The sequence below is a fragment of the Mastomys coucha genome, unplaced genomic scaffold (genome assembly GCF_008632895.1).
Source record: "Mastomys coucha isolate ucsf_1 unplaced genomic scaffold, UCSF_Mcou_1 pScaffold23, whole genome shotgun sequence".
Classification (NCBI taxonomy): Eukaryota; Metazoa; Chordata; class Mammalia; order Rodentia; family Muridae; genus Mastomys; species Mastomys coucha.
In genome coordinates, this window is record NW_022196906.1 from 112,230,064 (window position 1) to 112,235,687 (window position 5,624).

Sequence of the window (5,624 nt, forward strand, 5' to 3'; positions counted from 1 at the left end):
TGGTCATGGTTCCCTTTGCATTTTAATGCATTCAAGCTACTTATTGATGCCTTTTGGAAAGCTTGTCATGTGGCACTGCAGTTCATTAGTCATGGCTTTCTGCTTCTCCCTGGCCCAACCATATCCCACATGGGAAGAGAAGAGGAGACGAGCAGAGGTTCTATGAGGTAGATATGTGCAAACTGCACAGTGTTCACGTATGTAAATCTTGTGGTGAAACCTACCACTTCCTATACATATTAATGATTAAAGGATACCTTTTTAAAAAATAAGGACTTGAGCTGAGGGGTGGTGCACCCCTCTAATCCCAGAACTCAGGAAGCAGAGGTAGGAGGATCTCTGTGAGTTCAAGGCCAGGCTGGCCTACAAAGTGAGTTCCAGAACACCCAGGGCTCCCAAAGAAATTCTGTCTCAAAAAATCCAAAACCAAATAAATGATGGTGATGATGACAATGACAACGATGACGGCAATGGCAGTGGTGTGATAGTAATAATAAGGACTTGAGGTTGTTCATAGAAGCATGTACCTAGAATTGAAGATGTCCCTCCCTGTAGTTGTGACACTAAGCAGACATTGCTCAACCAGGAACAGGTTATGCCCTAAGGCTCTTCTCTATGACCAGGAAACAGAATATCAGCTCAATGAACACTAAAAGACTTAGCCTCTTGATTACTACATCTCTGGGCTATCTAGTCTCCTGGTAGTCACCGGCCACAGTGTTGAGATTCAGTCTCTAGACGTTGGAAGTCATCCACCCCCCTCAGCCCACTCCCCTCATCGTCTGCCCACCTCACACACACCTCCATCTGTAGCTCAGTCATTTGAACCACAGGGGTCTCATTCATCTCCTCCCATGTCTCCCTAACTTTTGAACTAGCTAAATGGCTTTCTGTGTGGGGTGACAGACATAGAAAAGAAAAAAGCACGCTCCGCTGACTGACTGTCCCTGGAGAATGTTCTAGTGTATGCCAAGGGGAAGGAGCACAATGTCCTGGCAAGGGTCAGATGAAAGGTATTCTTGATATAACACCAGAAATGGTTTATCCCAGATGAGTTAGAAAAGGCAGGACGTTGGGGAGGCTGGAGAGATGTCTCACCAGTAGAGAGCAAAGGACCCGAGTTCAGTTCCCGGCACACACATAGTTCAGTTACACCTTCAGTTCTAGAGGATCTGATGCCCTCTCTTGACTTTAGCAGGGACCAGGCATACATGTAGTACACGTACACACATGCTGGCAGATACTCATACGCATAACATAAAATAAATTAATTAAACAAACAAACAAACCAAAAAACCTTCTCTTCATATAAAAAGCAAGCAAAGATGAGGGGCAAGTCCCACCCCATTCTCGAAGACCTTAGATGGGAAGAAAGGAAACTCATATTTCTTTCCCTTGTGTGAATCTGTAAACCTTTCCTGATCCTCTGTGAGGAAGAGGCCCAGTGGCTGAGCAGGTCAGCATCTAGCAAATGCTAGCCCTGGCGTATTAGACAGTGGACTACTGCCACTATGACTTTAGCAGGGACCACCCCTCCTTCCATATCCCCACAGCACAGTTGCTTGTCTCTCTCTCTCTCTCTCTCTCTCTCTCTCTCTCTCTCTCTCTCTCTCTTCCTCCCTTTCTTTTAAAGATTTGTTTATTTTATGTATATGAGGAGACTGTCACTGTCAATGACTTCAGATGCACCAGAAGAGAGTGTCAGATTCCATTACAGATGGTTGTGAGCCACCCCATGTGGTTGCCAGGAATTGAACTCAGGACCCCTAGAAGAGCAGTCAGTACTCTTAACAGCTGAGCCATCTCTCCAGCCCCCATCTACAATTATTATTATTTGTTTGTTTGTTTGTTTGTTTTTCGAGACAGGGTTTCTCTGTGTAGCCCTGGCTATCCTGTCTGTAGACCAGGCTGGCCTCAAACTCAGAAATCCACCTGCCTCTGCCTCCCAAGTGCTGGGATTAAAGGCATGCACCACCATGGCCCAGCTACAATTATTTTTAAGACATGTTTTTATTTTTACTTTTCTAATCACTGTTTGTTTAAAAGTTCCCATTTTGACAATCTTCATGTTCTCTCTCTCTCTTTCCCTCTCTTTGTTAATTTTATTAAGCCTGAGATTATGAATGAGCTAAATAATTAAACAAACACACAAATGAACAAATAAACCTTGTGGATTCTAGAGGTGATCTCAAACAGATTCTCAGAAAGCCAATATACAATTCAGTTACAGAAGTATGAAACTGTGGCCCGGTGTTCATCATAATTGACTTGGGAGGAACTCCCAGGACAATATGTAAAGCATGTGAAATTAAAAAAAAAAAAGAAAGAGTGAGCTAGAGCTAGGGAAGTGGCTCAGTAAAACTCCTGTGGCACAAGAGTTCAGATCCCCAGAGAATGTGGTAACAATCTTTTCACAGGTGATTATAGGTTGTGGCAAACCAACAGTCAAAGCCACTCAGCTCACTTGCCTTCCATTTTGTTGCTCCCTACTCAGGACAGGCGGGCTTTGAGCTCTTGTTGATTTTCCTGCCCCAGGCTCCATCACTTTGTAGAGTAGGAATTAGGACAGTAGAAAAGGAAATATTAAAAATATCTTAGACAATGTTGTTCAGAAGAGTGTGATAACTGTGTTTGCTGGTTCCTTTCTCTCTGCTCCCTCCCTACTCTCTCTGCAGATGCAGAGTCTGGGCTCTATCAGACCAGTCCGTGTGCTGCTTTGAACCCTGGGACTTCCCATGTGAGCTCAGAGACTATTTGACATCTGTACTTTTTGGCAATTGTTCACTTGCTTGTCATACCACGGCCTCTGGGGCTGCATCTCCTCAGCATGTCTGTGATGTAGGAGGCTTCTGCTGCCCCTGGTGTACCTGAAAGTATAGGACACTCATTTGAGAACTGGGGAGTAGGAATTAAGCTCCCAATTTAGATGTCCACAAAGAGTACATCTTGAAGCTAGTTCAGCCCCGCAGTCCAGTGCGGTAGACTGACCTTGAATGCACAGTCTTCCTAGTTCCACCTCTCTAGTGTTGGAGTGAGGGGCACATTCCCCCACACCCAGTTTTAGAGAGCCATGATGACATAGATCTTTCTGATCACTAGGTCCACACTAAGATGTAGCTAAACTAAAGGCCTCACACTAGAATCTGGATGCTCTCCCCCCCAGGGGGAAAAAAATCAAGATAAGATAAACCCTTCCCATGGCCACAGCCCTGGTTACGTAAGACATCTTTGCCCCTAACCCAGGGCTTGACTCATCCAAGTGGCCGAGATAGTCTGCAATAGCACGAATTCAAGTCTACTGATGTCAGCCTCCGCTCCTTCTCCCTCTGCTGTCCCACAGCAGGAACCCTGAATCTCCTTTCCATTTCACCTGCTTTGGAAAGAGAGAATAAAACCTCCACCTGGTCTAACAAACAAAACACAACAGATAACCCAAAGTGTGAAGCCAAGGCTATGTGAATAACTGCCTGGAGAGATGCACAGCCCATTTGGAGTGGAAATACGTGGGCTAGCTGACAGTGGAAGTTTCTCACCGTGGAGTGTTTTTACAGAGACTTTAGCAAAAGGGAAAAAGAGGAGGTGAAGTGTGGAGAGGGGGTTGTGATTTCTCTAAACATCAGATTGCTAGTAATCTATGGAAATGCCACTTGCAAATATTGAAAACCCCCTTATAAAATGTCCATGTTGATCTAATATGAAATGGTACCCATCGACACGTCAGTTACACGTGGGGAAAGAAGGGTGCCAGCTGTACGGAAAGTGAAGAAGTGCGGGATCATTTGAGATGTGTGATCGTCTACAATGACATCGGGGGTGGGGTTGAGGGCTTCTCAGCTCATGGCTGACACTAGGTCTTCTTTGATGGAAGGCAGTTGTAATGGGTCCTTCCTTTGGAAGCTACTCAGTCGATGGCATCCTACAGGTAAGTCAGGCATTAGCTTTTGATGACATGTTGTAAATCTGACACGGAATCAACTGAAGGTTTACAGTAAAGACCCTTATATGGCCTTTCTATTTAGCTTTGGTTTTGCATTGTTATCAGAGTGTGCCAGAGGTCACTCTGAGCTGGTAGTGTTGGGGAGATAAAACTCTGGTTTCTCTGACTACTCCCTCATCTAAGGAGTTTTCCATTTGACTTTATTTCGTGTGAGTGTTCGAGCACGAGTAACACAGCACAAGTGTGGAACACAGAAGACAAACAGTGGGGCCTGGTCCTCTCTTTCCACTGCATGGGTCCAGGAATGGTACTCAAGTTGTCATTATTAGGAGCAAGTGCCCTGGCTCAATGATCAACCTCGCTAGCCCTTGCAAGGATTTTAAGGCATAATATGCAACATTCAAAGCTGTCTTTCTTCTTGGGTAATTATGGGATAGATTCCCACTCTTGCTTTGTTCTTTTTCTGGAAACTCACACATTTGTATACTATGTGCTGGCTGGCACATAGGAAGGGCCGTGTGCTGCACTAGTGAAGCGACATCTCAGAGGCCAGCACACGTCAGCAAGGTTTCTTTGGTTGGGAAAAAATGTCAATGACCCCTATACTCTACCGGCAGAGTTAGACAGATAATATGTAAAATCCCTAATAAATGGAATCAAGAAAGCAAAGCAAGACATACATGTGTGTATGTACGCGCCTGTCTATGTATGTCTGTGTGAGTCCTTTGTATGTGTGTATGCCTGTACCTGTGTGCCTCTGTACCTCTGTGCCTATCTGTGTGTGGTGTGTCTCTGTATCTGTATGTGTATTTGTGTGTACTTGTATGACTGATATTTAGACAAGGTACACAGCATCATAGAGTGATTTGAAAATAGATAGCTAAATTTCCCAACCCCTCACATTCTAAGAAAACCTACAGAGAATCCAAACTACATTAAAGAGAAAAATCAGTTTAGCCAAAGACTAAAGCCCACTATGGAGAAGAGGATTTCAAATGACCAGACATAAAGCAGAGGGAAAATGACAGAAAGTCAAAGAACTGTTAGAAAAAGTAGCGTGTATGGCTCAGCACACATGTGGCTTATTTTATGACACCCACATTGGAGAACATGCAAGCAAATCCTGGTAAGTACCCCCGGATGTGAGCTGTGAACACTATCAGACACAGAAAGTATTAACGTCATGGCTCAAAAAGGATCCCACACGTTCATGTAGATGAATGCACAGAAACTCACCCTTGCTTCCTACACAACTGGTCCAATATATTAGGGGAAACACCTTAGAACATTCACCAATTTTGGTCAGTCTTTTTTACTTTTTTAAAGGATTTATTTATTTATTTTATGTATGTGAGTACATTGCAGCTCTCTTCAGACACCAGAAGAAGGCATCAGATCCCATTACAGATGGTTGTGAGCCACCATGTGGTTGCTGAGAATTGAACTCAGGACCTCTGGAAGAGCAGTCAGTGCTCTTAACCGCGGAGCCATCTCTCCAGCCCTTGGTAAACTCTTTTCATTGGCATTTGCTTCTCTTCTACTCCATCTTGGCACCTTTGGCTATGTCACAGTTTCCCCTCAAACCTTCTTTTTCAAAGCATTTGACAGTTGAGAGCAGCTAGGGGAGGAAGAGTCAGCCCCGCTTAGGGGTGGGATCCCCGGTAGATTGAGCACACACTAGTGTGGC